Below are 22,193 nucleotides of genomic sequence, written 5' to 3' on the forward strand. Positions count from 1 at the left end.
AAGTTTGCATGAAAACCTCTTCTTTTTGGAACGGGGCTGAATTGTCCTGCATTTACATAGGTCTGGGTCACTAAGGTGCCAGACGCAGCTGGGGCCAGAGCCAAGGTCTTCAGAGTAGCCTGCTTTCCTTTGGTTCAAACACCCCTGGGCTGCTGTAATCATTAACTTTTGCAGGTGGCTCAGATCACTTACCCCTGATCAACTAGAGGCAGTTTCTATTGAAGTCCTGTGATGGAGCAAAGGGAAAAAAATGGAAGTGAAAGGGTATCAGCAAAAGCCCAGGGGTGGGACGCTGAGGAGGGAGGGAGATTGACCAGCAATGCACCGTGTACCTAATCATGCCTCTGCAGTTGTGTTGGTCCCTGTGAATAGCCCTGGCGCCAGCTCATGGTCTGGGCAGCCTGTGGCCTCCTGGTCAGGCTGAGCACTGTGTACTATGCTGGGCTCGGCACCCTGGTTCCCAAGTCTGGGCTCGGGGAAGTGTTCTACACTTCCATCTTATCTCCCATGGCTCCTTGCCTGCCTTTCTTGCCACCTACACATTGGTCCTGATAACCCGTTGCTAAGTATGCACAGCCCTTTACCCTGGCTGCTCCTCACTGCCCCAGCTCACAGTCAGGCCGCAGCAGTTCACGCTGGACTGCCCCCCGTCCTGCGCTGAGGTCATTCTCACATTGCTTGGGCTCTGACACCCTGTGCCCCACCATGCAGAAGCCCTCCTTACCCATCAGCACCCCATGCCAGGCTGCCCTCCTACAGAGGCACTCTCCTCACCCCATTTGGGCTGTGACACCCCGCACCAGCCAGCTGTTTCCTATGTGGCATCCTCCCTACCCCACTTAGCCTCCGACATCCCAGAACAGATCACTCTTTGTCTTAGTTCTGCCTGCAGTAGCAAAGTAGCATAGACTGGATGGCTTATAAACAACAGACATTTATTTCTCACAGTTCTAGAGACTGGAAGTCTGCGATCAGGGTACCAGCACGGTTGGGTTCTTGGGAGGAATCGCTTTCAGGTTGCAGACAGCCAACTTCTTGTACCCTCACATGGTGGAAAGAGACGGAGGAGCTCTCTGACGTCCTTTTTATAAGGGCACTAATCCCATTCACGAAGCCTTCATTTTCATAACCTAATCACCACCCAAAGACCCCATATTCAAATACTGTCACATTGGGGGTCAGGATTTCAACATAAGAATTTGGGGGGCGGGCACAAACATTCTGTCCATTGCACTTTTCTATCCAGATGTCTTCCTTACTCTGCTTAGGCGCCAACACTACTACTTTTGGGGCTGTGGCACCTCTCCCCCTCTCCCTACATACATGCCTATTTTGCTTGGTGCCACCAAGTGACGTTTGGACTGAATTGATTAGAAGGGAAAGGGAAAAGAAAGAGGAAGAGAAAGAGGAAGACATATGGTTTATTTTGAACATTCAACACATCTCAACAGTGACCATTTTGTGTCAGTTTCTCCTAGTGCCTGGTATTTCAAGTTGCCTTTTACTTCAGGAACATTTTCTTGCACTGTTTGTTCCGTTCCATTGTCTTGCTCTTCTTCTTTGGAGATTCCACATTATGTGCTTATTGCCTCTCCACTGTCTTCTCCATGTATCAATGAGTTATTTAAAAGCCGTAGTCTGTTTCATTTTCTACACTCGTTTCATTTCTATTCTCAAGCTCTTTTTAACTCCTGTTTCCTCTACTCACACCAAATGTGAGGGTTTTCCACACCAAGCAATTCTCCAGTTTTCGGTAGACATCAAGTAGGTGTCCTGCAATTTAACTCAGTTCTGACACTAATTGCTGGGGTTAGTGCAGACCCCACAGGTTAAGAGCTCAGCCTCACAAGCCTGCCCTCCCCACCCCCAATTTCAGATGCTAATTGCAAGTACCAGGTTATCACCTGTACTTTGGACAAACCAGCTATAAATTAGGGGTTCCCATAACCCCCTCCTGATGTTTGATAATTTGCTACAATAGCTCAAATGCAAGGAAACACTTATGTTTACTGGGTTATAATAAAGGATATACGAAAGAATAGAGGAACAGCCACATGAAGAGGTACACAGTGCAAGGTCCAGACAGGTCCCCAATGCAAGAGCTTCTGTCCCCGTGGAATTGGAGAGCTCCACCCTGCACCCTGCACCAACCATGAAGCTCCCCAATACTCGAGGGATTTTTATGGAGGCTCCATCCCACAGGCAAAATGGATTATTAACTCAATCTCTAGCCCCTGTCCCCTCCCTGGAGGATAGGGCTTGGGGCTGGAAAGTTCTAAGCTTGTAATCATGTTAGTCTTTCTGCTGACCGACCCCCACCCAGGAGTCCACTAAGAGTCACCGCATTAGAACAAGCAATGTTATCATCACCCAGGAAATTCCAAGGGATTTAGTTCTTCGTAAAAGGCTTTTATCATCCCCATCGCTCAGGAAAGTACAAAGGTTTTGGGAGCTCTGTGTCAGGAATGGGGTCAAAGATCAAATATTAGAACAAAAGATGCTTCTGGCACCTCTATCACTCAAAGGATTCAAGGATTTTAGGAAGTCTGTCAGGAACCAGGGTCAAAGACCAAATATTAACAGAAACGGGGGCAGAGACCAATATACATATTTCTTACTATTTCACATATACCATTCTTCTTTTGCCCTTTCAGTGGTTTTATATTATTGACAATTCTTTATGTTCACTTTTTCCTGTTAATAAAACTGCTGTGTGGTTTCTGTCACCTGATTGGATTCTGACACACATATGGCTTCTGGGTTTTGTGAAATAAAAAGCAAAATTATCCATATTTTCTTGTAGTCCTTTTAGGATTTTTGTCTTTATGTTTAAATCCTTGATTCATTTGTCAATTATCTTGGTAAAAGGCATGAAAGTATGGATATATCTTACTATTTTTTCCCAGATAGCTACCTAGATGTTTCAACATCGTTTATTGAACAATCCACCCTTTCCCCACTGATTAGAAATGTCACCTTTGTCATGAACTGTATTTCCATCTATATGTGGGTCCGTTTCTGGACTTTCAATTTTGTTCCATTGTTCCACCTGTCTATTCACATGCCGGTATTATACTTTTAATTATTTTAGCTTTATAATATATTTTCATATCTCATAAGGCTAATATTCCCTTATACTCTTTTATTTTAGAATTTCCCTGGCCATTCTTATTTGTTTGATTGTTTTCCAGAAGAACTTTAGAATCAGCATATCTAATTAATTAATGAAAAATTAATTAAAAATTAATCTCCTAATCTAGGGCATGGTTTGAGTTTCCATTTGTTCTAGTTTTTTTTCTTTTGTCTCCATCAAGAAAGTTTAAAAACTTTTAAAATGAATCTTGTACATTAAAGTTTAATTTGCATTCCTATCATTATTATGAAGGCAGAGACTATTTTTATATTTTAATTAGCCATTCATTTCCTCTCCCCTTATTTTGAGAATAGCCTGTTTATAACTTACTGCCAAAGTTTTACAGAAGCTAATTTTTTTCTTATTCATTTATAAATGTTGATTTATATATCTTACATAATCCACATACTAATTTGTTGTCAGTACTATACACTGGAAATATCTTCTGCCACTGTGTGGTTTATTCTTCATTGGTGCTATTTGATTTTGAAAAGTTTAATTTTAAAATATAATAATATTTATCAATCTTTTCCTTTATGGTCAATGCTTTTTGGGTACTGTTTTAAAAAGGAATATTTTCTTAAACTAAGGTCAAAAGGATAGTTTTCTATGCTTTTTTCTTAACATTTTAAAATTTAGTTTTTCATATTTAGTGCTTTAGTCCAATTCTACAAATCCATGTAGAATTGACATCTGGTATGGTATGAAGTAGGATTAATTTTATTTTGCTTTTCAACATGGTTAAGCTATTTACCATCACCAATTATTGAAAATGCACTGCTGACATATAAGTTTCCACAGATGCGTATGTCCCTCTCTGGGCTCTCAGGTCTGCTCCTGTGTGGTCTTTCTTTCCCCATCCCAACATCACACTGTTTTAATTACTATACATTTTACTGTACAGGCCAAGACTCCTCACCTTGTTCTTTTCCCCAAAAAATTTTCTTGAATTGAAATTGCATCGAATTATAGATTAATTTGGGGAAAATGGGCACCTTTACACCTTTGGGTCTTTCTATGCAGTAACACCTTTGGGTCTTTTTATAGTATATTTCTCCATTTATGTATATTCTAAAATACTTTCAATAAAGTTGCATACATTTCTCAGAAAAAATCAAGAAAATATCTTTTATTAGAGTAATTCCTAGGTACCTTTTTAAAAAGTTGCTATTACAAAACGATGTGATAGGGTGGGTCCATCATTATTTCCAACTCTTCATCCTTCCCCATCTCTGAATCCTTTGCTATGTGTCTTTGCAGTTCTTCCCAGGGGAAGGTAAATCCCACCCTCAGTACTGATGTTGGACTTGCTTTGGATCACGTAATCCGGGTGGAAGTGATAATGTGCCAGTTTTGAGAGTTTCTCATTTATACCCATGGGATTTTAATTTATGGAGAGGCCAGTGCCATTGAAAGAAGACTATTACTTATATTTCCCCAGAGATGGGGGCCTGCCAACCCAGCAAGTTCACAGGGGAAAAGCACCAGTCTTGGTCAGGAGACAGAAAGGAGTGAGGAAAGGCATAAGCCACAGCCTCTACTGGGGTTTCCGCAGGAAAGCCAAGACAGGACAGGGTAAACAGGTCTGGACTGGCTAGGTGGAATAATTCCGGCGGCAGGCTTTGGGCTATCAGGGTGGTCTCCAGTTGTCTGGGCCTTGGCCCTGGATGATCTAGGGCTGGGGAAATATGGGCTAGGTGAGAGTTGGACAGAGGGGCTGCTTGGCTTGCCAATGAGAGGCATGCTCCCAGGTAAGTTTACTCCTATCTTTAGGAATTAGCTGGCCCTGGGAGGAGCAGTCTCTCCCTGAGAGTGTGAGGCCCCCAGATGCCGGAGCATAGAGACTATTGAAAATATAGTTAGCATAGAGACCAGGTCTTAGGGTGAATTGTGAGTTCCTGCTTGCCCTCCAGCGCTTTTGCCTTGTGAACAATATACCCCATTGTCTCAGGAGAAGGAGAGACACACAGAGCAGAGATGTCCCAGCCCAACTGCAAGCCTGCAGGTGGAAGCAGAGCCAGGGCAGGTCTGCGGAACTCCAACTACCTCTATGTGTTCAAGCAAACTAGGTGATTGCTGTTTCAAGCGACGGAGTTTGAGATGGTTTGTCACACAGCATTATTGTGGCAATAGATTACGGATACAATTAGTATGTTTTATAAAATGACACTTTGTTTTGTTTTCTGTTTGTTGCTTGACACTTTCTACCTTTTTGATATTAGTGCATTACAATGTGATTTTTTTCAAAGTTGAACTCTCTTAATTCTAATAATTATTGATTCTGTATAGACAATCATCTTGTCTGTGAACCATAATTTGTTTTTCCTTTTTCAATGATCTTATTTTTATTTTTGTCTTGCTACCCCGGTGAGACTTCCAGCACAGTGCTCAGGAGAAGCAGTGTTGTGGTCATTCTTGCCTCATTGCTGACTTTGAAGGAAATATGTCACTAACATTTTTTATTAAGAAAGTGCCTCAAGACATCCGCTCTGGGGCTCCAGAGTGGTGCTCAGAGGATCAAAACATTCTCCATGTTTCTTACACCTGTGCCAATAGGGGGTTGGTTGTTAAGGGGGTGCAGACACCAACAATGGCCATGGAGGATCTGGACAAAGTGAATCCCCATGGTCGACAGAACCTTTATAGCCAAAGTGGGCTCATGTGAAATTGAATAAATACATGTACCTTATAACTCCTGCTTAGCAGGCTACGATATAAACCCTGGATTGGTGAGTAATTGTATCTGGCAGCCTTCTTAGTTGCAGGCAACAGCAACTGACTGATTTATGCAGAAAAAGAGATTTATGGATACATATTAAGTAATAACAACAATAGTTAACATTAATTAAGCATTTATACTTTGCCAAGCATCATTCAAAATTCTTTGCATGTGTGAAACTCAGGAAATCCTTTTTACTACCTTCATAAAAACAATTGTACCTCTGAGATTGATACTATAATTAGCTCCACATTGTGGATAGGGAAATGGTACAAAGAAGTTAAGGAACTTGCCCAAGGTCACACAGCTAATTGGGAATAAAGCCAGGCAGCTGGACTCCAGAGCTTCTCCGCTGCTCACTACACTTCTGAGAGCTGGTGGTAGGAGAGCTGGTGTGTTCGGGAGGAGGAAGGACTGAAAAACTATGCTGGAAAGATATGGCGGCAGGAACAATATTCCAGATCATAACATACAAATTATGGGGTGAAGGCACAGGGAGAAACCCTTGCATTGCTCACACCACTGATGCTGGCACTAGTCATTGTCCCTCGAACTGCCACCACTCATTAACCAAATGGGTTTCCTGCTTCTTCACATCACAGGTTTCTGATTCAAAATGTAAATGCATCTGACTGGCAGAACTGAGGCCGTGTGCCCCCGTGCCCAAGCTGGAAGGGAGTTTGAGGAAAATTTTTTTAGCTTCTCTTAACGAAATACAGGCTCTACTTCATAAGGTGAAGGACTTATATATAGAAAGGTGTTCCAATGCTGGGCAACAGAAAGTATTGACAAATGTCATTATATTAGATATTTTGCTTTTCTTTTTCTCGTCTCTGAAAAAGACTTTTTGTTATCCTGGTTTTTGTTGTTGTTGTTGTTGTTTAATCTTCAGCATTGTTTCCAAGGTATTTTGGAGATGACTGAGTTTCTCACTTACTATGTGGGTTACTGTCTGATGATAAACCATATCTTAAGCTTTCGGAGAAGAACACAGATCACTTAGAGATCCTGGACTCAGCAGAATGCTGTGACTGGGTATAATCCTTGGTTGTTTCCCTTTGGGGAATAGGTTAAGTGTATCAAGTAGCTTTTGCTGTACAACAACATGTATGGCTTTACCACGGTAATAATTTATTAGTAATTCTGTGGGTCAGCAATTTGGGCTGGGTCCAGTGGCTACTTCTGCTGGTCTTGGCTGGGCTCACCCAAGCTTCTAGGGCCATCTCCATGTTTGGAGGCTTTCAGTCAATGGCCCCCCACTTGTATTTCTGGCTGTTGGCTGGCGCGAACAGGACAATTGGTTATGTGTCTCTCACCATCCAGATCATTCACTTAGTTCATTCATACGGTTGATATCAAGGTTCTAACGAGCAAGAGAGGGCAAGCTTCAATGTGCAAGCAATTTTTAAGTCTGCTTGGTCCAAGTTTGCTATTGTCACATGAAGTGACATGAGACCAAACCGTGGGCTAGTGTGGGAAGGGACAATGGTATAAGAGCTTGAGAGCCGAATGTTAAATTTCTAGAAATTTTGCAAGCTACGTGTTAAACTGCTTAAAGCTTTAAATTGGCCATGGCAGGATAGCTGCACTGCAGAAATTGGAATACATTACAAACCAGGGCCTCCCCGCCACCCCTCTTCCCAGAGAACCAGTTACCACTATGTCACTCGGACTATCTGAGGACATGGGTAGATGGAGAGGAATTATTGAAACAATCTATCATTGTGAATGTAGTCTTTTTTTTGTATTTGAGAGTCATAGTTTTCAAACACAAGCATTATTGGAATATAAAGATTGGTTGTGTATGTGTTGAGCAGTCAAGGGTTCACATGGTCATGGTCATTTATGTTTTCTTAAAGCAGCCTTTAGTCTTTTCCAGTAACAAACCCTGCTTGAAACAAGCTAAACTACTCTCAATGACACAATGATTTATCCAAAGGACAAGCTCATGAACCAAGCTAATCCAGTAAGAATCATTCCCCAGTTTTTTTTTCAAACTGAAGTTGGGAGAGAGAAGACCCTGTTACAAATTGTGATGATATGAACCAAGAGCTGCCAGAAGTCATAACTACACTTCTGTGGGGTCAGCCGGCCTAAGAGAAAAGCTAACATACAGAGATTTGCATGAAGGAGAGGCAGAAACAGAGAACAAGAGTGAAAGTGTTCAAGGAGAGAGAGAGGAAAAGTTGGATCTACCCCAGCCCTTCTGGCTGTTTGGTTGTGTCTGACACAACATATGTATTGAATTAACAGTTTCTGTCACTTGCAACCAAATAGCCCTGACTCACACACATATCCTGGTGAAGAGGTGGAGAAACTAGGATAAGGAAGGCATCAGCATTGCTATGCAAAGACAAGACCTGGGTCAGGGTGTTGTGTTCATCCCAGGGTGGGTGGTTAGTGGGGGGGGGGGGGAGTACTTTAAAGGAGGGTATTGGTAATATCACAGGAAGAGCTCCTTTGAGATTTGTAATTCTCTTTACCCCCATCCCCTGTATCAGTTCAAGGTATGGTTGAAGATAATGGAAATGACTTTGGACAATTGAAGCAGAAAGAGACTTACTACAGGGAATTAGGTGATTACGAAATTGCTGCGAGGGCAGGTGGAGCAGACTGGAGGCTGAGCTTCTAGGAATAGCTCCTTCACGCGTGTGTGCTTGTGTGTATGCACACATGTGTATAAACAAAATGGGATCACACTGGATATTGGTCTGGTGGCCAACTGATTGAAAGGGCCCCTATTTGGATGCCTTTTCTAAGTGAAGAATGAAAGAATATGACTGTTTCTTAAACAAATTGCTCCAAACCCGAATTTTGACATGGAGTCAGCGTCCTTGGGAATAAATCTAAAATATCAAGAATTAAATAAATAGTGGAAGAGGCACATAACTCTTTGAAAATCACTTCAAAATGAGATGTTCTTCTGAAGGGAAGTTTGGATTTGTGTATACACTTCTTTTTTCATTTAAAAATGACAGCCGTTATAATTTATGAAGGTGAAAATGTATATTCATTAATTTATAAAAGGCCAGAATTTTATAGTTTTATCTAAATGCTATTCCAAAACTTGCAAAGACATTATTCTTTTAAAAGCATAGTATAAAGAGCAAAATAAAAACAAAATTTAAAAATCATCCAAACACTAGAAATTAAAAAACAAAAAACAAAAACCACCTAAAAACATAAAAAGAAAGAAAAATTTCTGCATCTAAGAGTAAATGGCATTTATAGGCTTGATTTCACATAAGGGATAATCAGACCAATATATTACCTAGTCAATGCCACTGAACAGACTCTATAGTTCAGTGATATTGAGACAAAAGTCTAGATGAAGAGAAAAGAACAAGGAAGCCACTTGGCAGAGAAGAGCATCTGGCCTCACCCTCACTTCTCACTGGCAGGCGTGTCCCAGGTCCTCCCGCACGCCCTGGGGGGTGTACAAGGGACAGACGAGGCTGCACAGTCCTGAGTTACTGCCTTTGTGTGGTGACCCTGCTCCAGGAGCCCCATCTCTGTCTGCCATTCATCCATCCTGGCGCCGCTCGCGGCTGTTAATCACCACAGCCCAGAGAGTGGTCTCCTGAGTGTGAGACTCAAACAGGGAGAGATTCCACCCCGTCTCCATGGACAACCAGTCCATTCTCAAGTTGGTGTCACCCAGCCTCACGCGCTAACACTGGGGACATCCCCCTGGCTGGCCTCCTCTGGGAGCAGGATGGGGCCTGACTGGGCAGCCCAGGGGGGATGTATGGGGTCAAGTGAGGGTCATTCGGCTCAGATAATGGGGGACCCTCACGAGAGAGGCATTGGGCCTTGAGTTCAGCTGCCGCTTTGGAGAGGAGAGTGGTGTTCTAGAAGATAATGTGGCTCCTTGTACTGAGGGAACTGAAGATGACAGCGGCTTTCCGGGGGGGCCTGGGGCGGCAGGAACAGGTCTGAGGGGCATAGATGCACCTGAGACACAGCAAGGGAGGCCTGGCCTGGTGTTCCCAGTAGTGGGTGAGGAGAAGGGGTGTCAGACCTGGTCTTCAGGGTTTGAGCCCTGGTGACCAAAGGTTGCAGACTGCAGTCCCTGGAGAGAGGTCTCTGAGACAGACTCACATTCCAAAGGTTGATTAGGCAGTTCTCTTGGGATCCCTATGGGAGGGAAGGGAAGGAAGCAGGATTGGGAATATGGAGAAGTTGAGCCACAGTGCAGCCTCCATGGAGGGCTCTGCTGAGCCTATGGGATGGCCCTGCAGAGCTGTGCCAACTTGGGCAGTGGGGCTGGCATTATGTTCCCACACTGACAGGTCTTTGGATACAGACGTCCCTGGGAAAAGAGCGGTGTTGGAGAGGTGGCTCCCTGCAGCTGAGGAAATCCCCCAGGGAGACTGACAGCTGAGGGCTTCCTGCTGGCAGCTCTCCCAACAGATGGGGGGATAAACCCATCATTCCTGTGGGGATCTGGGCAGCCCATCGCCATGTCTGCCATAGTAAGGAAACATGGTAGGGCTTAAAGAGGAGTGGATTTGGGGAAGGTGATGAGTTCCATTTTGGACATATTGAGTTTGCGGTGTTCAAGGGACAGGCAGGTGGGGTATCCAGTGGACAGCTGAGTGTATAAGTCTAAAGCTCTGGAGGAAGGTTAAGGACAGAAGTACAGATTTAGCAAAAACATAAAAGTGGAGCAGAAGTCAGAGGACTTGATAGGGCAGTTGGAGTCACAGTGAGATGACACCTGAGCTGACCTACCTGGTAGCTGGTCCTCAGAGGGGCCTCACAAGAGGAGGCATCTGCGTAAGATCAGATGGGTTGAAGAATTCCCACCCATTCGGAGCTCTTGGAGTTGAGTGAGAGCCCTGGTCACACACAGCCTGGTAGAGCTCTCAGTGGCTGATGTACAAATCCGGTGGAAATACTGACTGCATGGTGAGAAACAGCACTGCCCAGGGGATGGGGATTCTCACACAGGGAGGCCTCTCCCCTTCAGTTCACTCCATCTTTCACGTCCTCCCTCCTCCATCTTCCTCTACCCATTCTACTTTCAGGCCTTTCTCTCTTCCTGTCTCCTCCCCCTTCCTCTCTCTCTCTGTCTCTCATCTTTCTCCTCTCCGTCTGGTTCTCTCTCCTTTGCTCCCTCTGCGCCCACTAGAGGGCGGCAGCTCACAGTCCAGGCCCCAGTGTCGCCTTTGCCTGAGCTCTGCCCTCCAGTTGAGGCGGGCGGAGTGGGGGGAGGTTAAGGGAGGGGGGCAGATTGAAGGAGGAGGGGCAAAGGGAGGTTGAGGGGGCCAAGCGCAAAGATTACCCTCAGGCCGTTGGGGCTTCTTGCCCAAGAGGCCTGTGCTTGTAGAACTCTTGTTTGTTGGGAAACGCTGTGTTCCGTAGAGAGGGCAAAAATTGCTTCTTTGCCCTGCTTCCTTGAAGCATAGAAACACAGTGGCCAGCTGTACCCACATTGGACTGATGGGAGTGTTGAGGCCCTGAGAAGGGCCAGGACTTTCTCAAGCTCTCTGAATTGACAATTCCTTTCCCCTGCTCTCTCATGGGGCTGTAAGGCCACGGAGCCTTAAGAAATTGGGGCTGGATCTTGTTCCCACCGTTCGTGTCCTAGGTGCTCTTGAAAGGATTTTTCTTGGAAGTAACAGGCTCCAATATTGTCCAGGTATCAAAAGACCAGTGCTGGTTCCCAGGCTGCTGCAGTCCACCCCACCTGGAAGCCTCACCTGGGCTTGGTTGCCTGGGTGTCCGTGAGGCCCCAGTGATTCCTGAAAGGTTCCTTCTGACCACAAGTCAGAGAGGCTATGTCTGAGCAGGGTGTCTGGGCCTGCATTACTGAAGGCATGGTCAAGCCAAGAAAGACTGAGTTTTTGCAAGTGAGGGAAAGGAACATGGAATAACCCGGTTGGGGAGGAGACGTGCTGGGAGAAAACCCTTACAACAGCAGGTCAGGGATCAGAATCCTTGCCTGGAGTCAGGCCCCAGCTGAAACCCCTGCCATATGTGTGGGGAGGAGTGGCACCCCCACTCCTCCCCACACATATGTACACAGGCTAGCTTCATAGTCGTGACCACTTGGGACAGCCTCGGCTCTTCGGGGCTCAGAGAGCAGCCCTGGTCAAGGAGAAGTTTGAGGAGCCAGGCCTAGGAGTGCAGGGACTTCAGTGGCAAGTCACAACCCCTGATCAGCATCTTTGACTTTTGAGAGTTTGATAATGAAGTGTCTGTGGCACAAGGTTATGAGATGCCCCTGGCATTTTCACAGGGATGAGGTGTCCTCAATGGAATGTCATGGGTATCGGAAAGGAGTTGCAAACTACAGCCTGTGGGAAAAATCTGGCCTGATGCCCATTTTTTTTTTAATGGCCTGTCAACTAAGAATTATATTTTTAAAAGGTTGAAAAAAATCAAAAGAACAGTACTTTGTGACAATTATGTGAACTGAATTATATGAATTAATTGTATCACATGACAACGATATGAATGTGACAATTATATGAAATTAAAATTTCATTGTCCATAAATAAAGCTTTATTGGAACACAGCCACACTCATTCATTGACATATTGTCTACGGCTCGTTTCTCACTGCAATGGCAGAGTTGAGAAACTGCGATAAGGACTGTACACCCTGCAGAGCCTAGACTATTTACACTCTGGCCCTTTACAGAAAGAGTTGCTGTCCCCTGATATCTGGTACTGACAGGGAGAGTGGGGCAGGAGAGAGAACACAGTGGATGTCATGCATAGACTGAGGCTGGCAGGTCAGATATTTCCTAAGAATTCCCTAAAATACTTGAGAAGACTTGTAGGGGCCTGGAGGTCATGCATGACCAACAGGGCAAGAGCAGGGAATATGAGTTTTTGATGTTGACATAACTTCAGTCATTTCTGTAGGATGATGGCATAGGTTTTTCGGTTTATTCTCATGAACACTTTTGTGGGAGAATCATCAGCCCCATTTTACTAAAGGGAAACTGAACTAACGAAGATCTCGCTGAAAGCACAGTGATATAAACACACAATTCTCTGGTTCTTAGATGCCAAATTTCTTCCTGCTGCATCCATTCTGCTGAGCCTCACACAAGGTCACATCAGCTATTCCTGTTAAATATGGTGGCAGCACAGGGATGTCATATGGGGTGGCCCTGCTTCAGAGGGGCCTTTCCTCATAGGCAGGCCCGACCTTACAGCTGAAGACCACACTATGTCAGATTTTGGAAGGGCTGTGGGTGTTGCTAATTGAAGCCTGTACCACCTCAGTGTCTCCAGTTCTCCCCACCCAAGAAAACCCCGAGGCAAGCCCTTCCCCACTCTACTTCCACCTGTCCCCTTCTTCTAATTCCTGCTGGTTCCAGCTCCTTAAACTGGCATTTAGGCTCCTCCTCTTTAGACACACTGCTTGACAAGATGAGTCATTAAAAACAATCTTTGTGTTCACATAATGTTCCTTAGGTCACAGGTCCCTCCACATCTGTGTGGTAAAGAATTTAACCTTGCCCAAAGAGAGGTCTGGCCCTTGCCCGTCAGCTCCTGGGAGGTCATCTCTAAACCCTTGGATTGTCATGCTTGATTGCAGTGTCTTTGTTTGCCTGGGGTCCTTGGGTCAGCCCCATAGTAATAATGTGATTTTGGATGAGAGCTTTGGGTCATGACATATCAGCTCGACCTCTTGAGGGGTCGGAAACCGAGGTCAGCCACGTGAGTAGTCAACCATGTGTACGTCCTGGAACCCCAGTAGAAGGTGGACACTAAGAGTCCCAACTCCACAGGGAGAGGAGAACTGCAAGCCCTGTGTTTGGAACCCTCTTGGGTTCTGCCCTATGTCCTTTCTCCTTTGGCTGACTTTAGGTGTAATAAAGCACAACTTTAGTAGAGAAGCTTTTGGTGAGTTCTGTGAGGCCTTCTAGCAAATTTGGGAACTCCCAAATTTGCCATTGGTGTCAGAGGTGAGGGTGGTCTCGTGGATTATTGTTAGACTGGGCAGTTGGCTAACTTTCACCATGTCATCCATCAGCAACATCCCCTGGAGGAGAGGTTTGACATTTGAGTGTCTTAGATACTGCTTAGCTACTGCCAGGAAGGCAGCTGATTTCCCTTCCTGAGCTTCCAGGATGCTTTCCTTTTTTAGCCTCTTTCCCCTAATTTTTCTATTTTTTTTTCCTTATGTACTTCTCTGCCTTCTTCTCTTCTCTCTTCCTACTGGGTAGGAACTTGGAAGGACCTCCTTCTGAATTTTGGAGAGACCCCTCTCAGGGATTTTCTGAAGAAGACGGCTTTACATTTTCTGAGGACCTGGGCCTAGTAGGCCTCCATGGAGCCCCCCACCCCTCCAGCAGGAACCAGTGACAGTGAAGCCCCTTGTATCTGTCAAGAGCTTTATTGATTGCACACGTACATAAGATCCAAAGAGCCAATATGACTGGCTTGAGCTAGGTCAACCTGTTTGGGAGACTGCAAGTACCTTTCTGCCCACTTTGGGTGCCAGCATCTTTACCCCAAATGCCAGTGAGTTCCACTGACCATTCTGTAATGATACCAGTACAGGAGCCACCACGGTGATGAACATGTGCACCGTTGCCAAAGTGTTCTCCCCACTGGTCATCGTGGGGGTGACGCGGTGGTGCTGGGCCAGGGACGAGGCCGCATGGGAGCCCTTCTGTCTGCCTTCCACAATGCAACACAGCAGGCCGGGAGAATTGGCATGGCCTTCTACCAGGGCCTGTGGTCCTCTGATGGCTGGAATAGCCATGTGATGGAGGAGCTCAAGAATCCACAAGTGAGTCCGTGATACTGCTTTGGGAGGGGGTGGGGGTGAAAGCTCTGAGCATTATTGTTATTTGAACTAATAAAACCAGGAGGAATGGGCTGCAAACAGGGCCTCCCTTCTAGTACGCATGGCACTTGAGTGCCAGCCACTATCTGCTTTGATTAATTTATGGAATTATATAAATAATGACTTCTCAAGTAAGCAGAGAACTTCATAGTATCACCCTCATGGTCCCATTTTGCTGCCCTGTGGGGTAGACATTATCATCCCATTTTTCACGTGGGAAAACTGAGGTTTAGATAGGGGAAGTGATTTGGAGGTCACACTGCTAGTAAGAAGCCATGCTTGATGGCTTAGCTTCTTATCTCCTGGATTGTTCTCTCTGGAACATTTCAATAGATACTTAATTCCTACTTGCCAAAGCATGGAAGCCACTGCAGGACATAGCAGCATGCTTTGGAATGGGAGAATGGCCCAGTCCTGCCTGCTCACCCACCTGTGAACCTGGGGCTAGCTAGTCACTGCCCTGGTGGGAGGTGATCTGCAGGGTCCTTTGGGAGGCATTTGGAACACGTGGACTTTTTCGACAATGGGGATATTAACTCCTTGCTATAAATATGTTTGCCTAAGATGCTATTTGTTTTCTTGTTCCCCTGCAGGAGTTTTAAATTCCCATGGGATGAGAACTGCCAGTTTCCTCTCTGACCTCTGGGTTGGCTTACGGGCCGTCACAGTTCTCAGCAAAGGCTCCCTGGAGGGGGGTTTGGGAGATGTTGGAAGGAGAAGAGGAGCTTGGAGACTGAAGTCCAAGAGCAGAGAGAGCCAGGTTTCCTGGGACCTAGTTTTTATTCTTGCATGTAAATTCCTTGTGCCGCCATTCTTTGCCTATGAAATGGGATCACAGTAACTGCCCTGCCTGCATCACAGGGCTTTGGAGTACGAAGTGGTGTCATCACTGTAGATGACGCCTAGGCCTCGAGTACCATAAACAGCGGGAGAGTTGTAATTTCAGGTGAACAGTCTTCTCTGTGCCTCTGTTCTCATGGTTGCCCCTGCTGGGAATCCCATCCCACCTGCCTGAATCGCTTCCATTCTTCAAGGACAGCCCAGGACAAGGCCCGGGTCATTCTGGAAGCTTTGGGGATGGCTCCTCTCCCCTCCCTGCCCTTTAGCCCCTCTGTTCCTCCACTTCTGACTGGTTAGTGCCCTTCCCAGCCTCCCAGCACACTGACCTGTTTGTGTATCCATGCCGAGGGTCTCTGAGCTCGTGGAGGAGGGCCACATGGCCTGAGCATCCCCAGGGCCTAGCACACACCCTGTAGCCAGGATGAGCTCAGCGCTGCGCGGTGGAGCTTGTTTTAGGGGCCTGAGAAGGACCTCATGCGTTAACACGTGGCCTCTTGTCTCTGACTCTACAGCAGAAACTGGTGTGGGCGCTGATGATTGCCAGCTCCCTGCTCCCCGGCCTGTACATACTGGTCAACATCAGTTACCTGCTAGTGTTGTCACCCAACGAGATCCTGTCCTCTGATGCTATGGCTGTGAGCTGGGGATGAGTGAGTCACGTGATGTCCTAGGCCACTGGGCAGACATCTGTTCAGGATGGGGAGGGATAGTGGCCCCCACCCCAAATGTATTTCAACTTGCCTCCGATGCCTTGGTTGTTCCATCTCCAAGTGGGCCTTGTGGCAGCCTTGTAGGTTGCTCTGGAGTTCCCTCCCTTGATCCTCTGTTGTCCTAGGAACCAGGTTCTGGGAGCCTGGGTCTGGCTGGTGCCTTTGGCTGTCACATTCTGACATTCAGCTGTGCCAACGGGATGTTCTTCAGCATAAGCGTATATACTATGTGGCTTCGAGAGATGGCCACATGGTAGGAGATGGGGTCTGGGCTGGAAGGACTGCAAAGTAAACTTTCTTCTGCCGGAAGCTTGGCATTTAGCCTGAAGCAAGACTTCCCCTCTAAGATGTAGGCCTCTTTTCTCCTGAGAATGGGGTTCAAGTCTTCCAAGCATCTCTACTTGAACTCTAGTGTCTTGACTTCCAGGTTTTGGGAGATCACTGTGTCGGATCACAGTGTGGAGTCTGTAGGTGATGGGGACATTTTGCACACCAGTGGTGTGGGGGCAGCAGGAGTGACAGGAGCAGAGCCAGTGTGGACCCTCTGGGTCACTGCCCTGAAGAGACTCTGTCACTCTGTTAGCTTTTGCTGAAATAATGCTGAATAAAAGACACCTCCGCATCTCCCTCAAGTGTCAGGGGCTGACAACAACAAACATTTCACGTTGCCTGTGGGTTGACAGGCCAGCTGTGTCTCTGCTTTAGGCTGGGCTTGTATTAGGATCTTCTCATTTGGACTGTGAGTCCATTCTCATCTCAGGGACGTAGGCTCCTGTAGTAGTGGCTCCTGGGGTGTGTTTTGCCATAGCAGGTGGCAGGGGCGCGAGACCAAGCTAAACCACACAAGCATACATAGAGCCTCTGCTGTGTCGTAAGCTCACATTTCATTGGCCAAGCCCAACATCAACAGATGGGAAACTACATTACTCCCACAGAGGTGGGGGGAGGGAGACTGAGTGTTTGCTGAACAATAACACAGCCTAGCATAAAAATTCACTATCCCTCTCCATGCTCTAGCCATACCTGTCCTGCCTTCTCGTCCCTCCTTCTCTGTCTCTGCCCCCACACTTGACTTCTGTCCCTCTTCCTGTTTTGGGGGTGAGCAGTAGAAAGTCAAACGACCCGGCCAGGCGTGTACTTCATGTACACTCCAGCCCCACATCCTAAGCTATTTGTGTCTTGGCTGGCCTGGAGGGACAGGCCCTCCAACCTCTACCCTGAGCCTGGTCACCCCAGGTCAGCCACAAACCTACATCTGGAAGCCGTGGGGACTGGGGAATGTTAGGTTGGGCTTACCAGTGTCCAGAGTGAGTCTGGCAGGGAAGGGGGCTGGCAGCTTCCCAGGGCAGACACACACTGCGGCTTCCCAGGGGCTGCCTTACATCGGACTTTGTTTCCCAACCCCGACTTCTGTCCATGGTTCACATGCATCGCCTCATACCAGCTCCAGCCCTGATGTTCACCATGGCCGTGGCTTTGGTCCAGGTCATTCCAGGAAACTTCAGCACCATCGTGAACTTCTTGAGGCAAGTGAGACTATCCTCCCAGGCTGAGTATCTCGTGGCCCCCATGTGTGCACACTCACACATGTGCACATGTATATAAATATATACATGCACACTTCTGGAAGTCTCCTATGTGTGTGTGGACACACACACATACACACACTTACAGGTCTCCGGAAGCCCAGGCTCAGGGCCCCTGCACATGCACACACATTTCAGCTGTTCTCTCCTCATTATGTTTCCAAAATTAAATGTGGCTCCCTCCTCTCTTGCTCGGTTTTCAAAAATTCAATGAGACAGATTTTTCACCAAGAGACAGAAAAGTTAAAAGCTTGTGTTGTCTTTGTCACTTTTTTCTTATTCCTTTATTGTGTTGCTAAGATAACATTAAAGAATATTCAAGCTTTACTCACACTCCTGTAGCCCTTGGTTCTGGTGCGATTTTCCCCTTGTAGTCTGGTTTGCATTCTGGACTCTGACCCAATAACATATCTCTATTGAACTCAGGGTAGACCCACAGGCAAGCTCTGTAGGCATAGTCAGGATTACATCGAAGTGGGGTGATATTCTGATCCCCTTAACCACTTTCCCTGCGGCAGAGATGATGGGTTGTTGTGCTATCCAGTTGTAATTTTATAACCTCATCTGAAGCTGGTTTCATGGGCAGGTCCTTGAACCAGTAGGCAAGCAGAATGTCTGGGTGCAGAGGGAGTTCTCAGAGTAATTTTTCAAGCATCACATGTCTGCCTTTGTTGTCATAAGTATAATTAATCTTCTGGAACAGGATATGCAGTGCTCGATGTGGCTTTCTTCAGAACATTAAGTAACAGACATGGTTTTTCTTATCTTTTTCCCATGAGAAAGAATAAAATCATTTTATGGTGAGAATAAAATCACATCCATGGTGACAGTAGGGAGTCTTCAGCCTGAGATTGGGGAGCATGACTGAGGATGTCCCAGCATAGAGTGAGAATTCTGGGAATTCATTTCATCTCAAGCAGGACCCAGTATCTTCGGTCTTGACTGCCGCAAGAGATGGCTTGGTCTGGACCCTGCCTCCAAGGTTAGATGGAGTTTTCATCAGATCCACATCAGCCAATCAACAACCCACACTGGGTAAGCAGAGGCCAGGAGTTTGTCTGGGTGCTCGGCACTCAACCATCACCAACTCTGAGGTGGGGGTTCTGGCTATGAGTGTGCTGGTCCCTGAGTGGAACACAGGCTTCCTTGAGATTCCACCAGACTCTTTTACGGGAAACAGACACTCCTCCCTCCCTTTGAAAGTTGTTCTCCTCTCTCCAGCTGGGGGCAGTCAGAGGCTTGACCAGGAGCCATGTTGGGTGACTGGGCTTGTGTGTGTCTCCTTTTGTGCCTGAAGGTGAAGGAGGCGGGAATGGGCTAGTGTTGATCCTGCATCCTTGTCCTTAGTGCCCCAGCCTTGCCTTCTGTCCATAGTGTGCATGGATCAGAGGAGCTGGAGGTGGCTGAAATGCCCCGGATGAGCTTGCACCTCTGCCCCAGGTTTGTGCCTCGTAGGCCAGCCTGTGGCAGGGCCTGGTAGTAAGTGGCTCAAGTTTGCCTTACAGTTTCCTTGCCTGGATCACCTACGGAATCACCATCAGCCGTCTCCTGTACTTGTGGATGAAGAAGAATCCTCCTGCCCTTACAAGGTAGACTTTGGGGTCGACATTGGGCTTTTTCAACCCTCGGTTGTTGCATGAGCAGGTCATTGGACCACAGCTTCTTTCAGAACCCAGAGGGAGAATGTAAGGGGTGGCCACTATCGTAACTGGTAGAGAATTTCTGTATTTCCTGGGGAGTGAGGGACACCTGGATCACAAAGCATCTGGCTGCTTGCGGGAGGACCCCAAGGGAGAACAACAGGAGACAAATGCAGGAGAATGCGTGCACACAGTTTGATTCACAGAGCACAGAGAGGATCAGGCTGGTCCCAGAGCCTCTGCCCCCTGGAGGACCCCCTGTAGCCCAGCAAGTGGCTCCCCTGGCCAGGTAAGGGACTGGAGGAGAGCAGCGGGTGGCAGGTAGTGGCAGGAAGGCAGGCAGGAGGGACATATATGGCCCCGGGGTCACATCCCACCTCCCAGGTACCTCTTCATCATCCAGATCTCTGTGGCCATTGCAGGTCCCCACCATCATCTCTACCATAGTGCTCCTTGCTTCCCTCTATGTGGTGCTGGCACCCATCATCGGTGATCCCCAGATAGAGTTCTTGTACATCTTCCTGTTCCTGCTCAGTGGATTCCTGGTCTATTTCCTGTTTGTCTACTTCCAGCACCAGCCCAAGTGTTTGCAGGCTACCCTGCATCTCCAGCTGCTCCTAGAAGTTGCTCCAACCACTAAAAATGTTGACTGAAGGGCTTAGCCAGTCTACACTGCCCTCTTTGCTGTAGACACCTCTATCCTCACAAAACTGGCCTGGCCAGCTTCTCTATAAGTTGACTATGCAGAATTCCAACAAGCTCCTCAGGTGCCATGACACAGCTGTCGTGGAATGTGGGGTTATCCACCCAGGACAGCATCTTCCCTCTTGCCCCAGGCCTTCTCTAAGAACTGCTTCTTCCACCCAGGTGGATCTCATAGCCACACTGAATGTAAGAGTAAACAGCATCTTTAGAGCTAGTTTCCCATTAGAGACAATCAGATCAGTATATCATCAACTCCAGGTGATCTAGTCAAAGACAAAAAGGCAGAGAAACAACTCAAAATTTATTAAAGACTTAAATGTAAGACCTGAAATCATAAAACTCCTGGAAGTGAAACTAGGCAGTAAACTCTCTGATGTTGCTCTTAGTAATATTTTTTTCTAATATATCTCCTTGGGCAACGGAAACAAAAGAAAAAGGAAGCACATTGGATTACATCAAACTAAAATTTTTTTCATAGCAAAGGAAACCACTAACAAAACGAAAGAAACCTACAGAATGAGAAAAGATATTTACCAATGGTACATCCAATAAGGGTTAATATCCAAAATTTATTTAAAAACTCATATAACTCAACACTAAAAAATAAAAAACAAAAACAAACAAACAACAACAAAACAGTCCAATTGACAAATGGGCAGAGGATCTGGATAGACATTTCTCCAAAGACTACAAGTGGCTACTAGACATATGAAAAGATGCTCAACATCACTCATCATCAGAGAAATGCAAATTAAAACCACAATGAGCTATCACTTCACATGTATCACAATGACTATTGTCAATAAATCAATAAACAACAAGTGTTGGTAAGGATGTGGTGTAAAGAAAACCCTTGTGCACTGTTGGTGGGAGTGCAAATTGGTGCAGCCACTCACTATGGAAAACAGTTTGGAGATTCCTCAAAAAATTAAAAATAGAACTACCTGATGACCCAGCAATTCACTTCTGGGTATTTATCTGAAGAAACCCAAAAAACTAATTCAAAAAGATATATGCACCCCTATGTTCACTGCAGTGCCATATACAATAGCCAAGATATGTAAGCAACTGAAATGCCCATCAATAGACAATTGGATAAAGATATGGTGTATATAATAATACAATGGAATATTACTTGGCCATAAAACAGAATGAAATCTTACTATTTGCGACAACATGGATGGACTTGGAGGGTATTATGCTAAGTGAAATAAGTCAGACAGAGAAAGACAAATACCACGTGATTTCACTTATATGTGGAACCTAAAGAACAAAACAAATAAAACAGAAACAGACTAATAGATAGAGAGAGCAAACTGATGGTTGCCAGGTGGGCGGGAGTCTGGGGAGCTGGGTGAAAAAGGTGAAGGGATTAAGAAACACAAATTGGTAGTTACAAAATAGTCACAAGGATGTAAAGTACAGCATAGGTATAGTCAATAATATTGTAATAACTATGTACGAGAGTATAGTGCCAAGTGAGTACTAGAATAATTGGGGGGAATCACTGCATAAGTTATATAAATGTCTAACCACTATGCTGTACATGTGAAACTAATATAAAACAATATTGAATGTAATTGAAAAATTAAAAGAAAAAGAAAAAGAAAGAAACGGCAGAGAAATACTTAGATGATGAGACAAGAATGGGGTGGGAAGATAGCCACTTGGCAGGGAAGAGCATCTGGCCTCACCCTCACTTCTCACTGGCAGGCGTGTCCCAGGTCCTCCCACACGCCCTGGGGGGTGTACAAGGGACAGACGAGGCTGCACAGTCCTGAGTTACTGCCTTTGTGTGGTGACCCTGCTCCAGGAGCCCCGTCTCTGTCTGCCATTCATCCATCCTGGCGCCGCTCGCGGCTGTTAATCACCACAGCCCAGAGAGTGGTCTCCTGAGTGTGAGACTCAAACAGGGAGAGATTCCACCCCGTCTCCATGGACAACCAGTCCATTCTCAAGTTGGTGTCACCCAGCCTCACGCGCTAACACTGGGGACATCCCCCTGGCTGGCCTCCTCTGGGAGCAGGATGGGGCCTGACTGGGCAG

General features: G+C 46.2%; 1 pseudogene; it reads left to right on the plus strand.

The window, feature by feature from the left end:
- The first annotated feature begins 387 nt into the window (after nucleotides 1–387).
- On the plus strand, nucleotides 388–21,028 carry LOC109455556 (b(0,+)-type amino acid transporter 1; annotated as a pseudogene).
- Nucleotides 21,029–22,193: the final 1,165 nt, after the last annotated feature.

This window comes from Rhinolophus sinicus, linkage group LG05 (assembly GCF_036562045.2).
Source record: "Rhinolophus sinicus isolate RSC01 linkage group LG05, ASM3656204v1, whole genome shotgun sequence".
Taxonomy (NCBI): domain Eukaryota; kingdom Metazoa; phylum Chordata; class Mammalia; order Chiroptera; family Rhinolophidae; genus Rhinolophus; species Rhinolophus sinicus.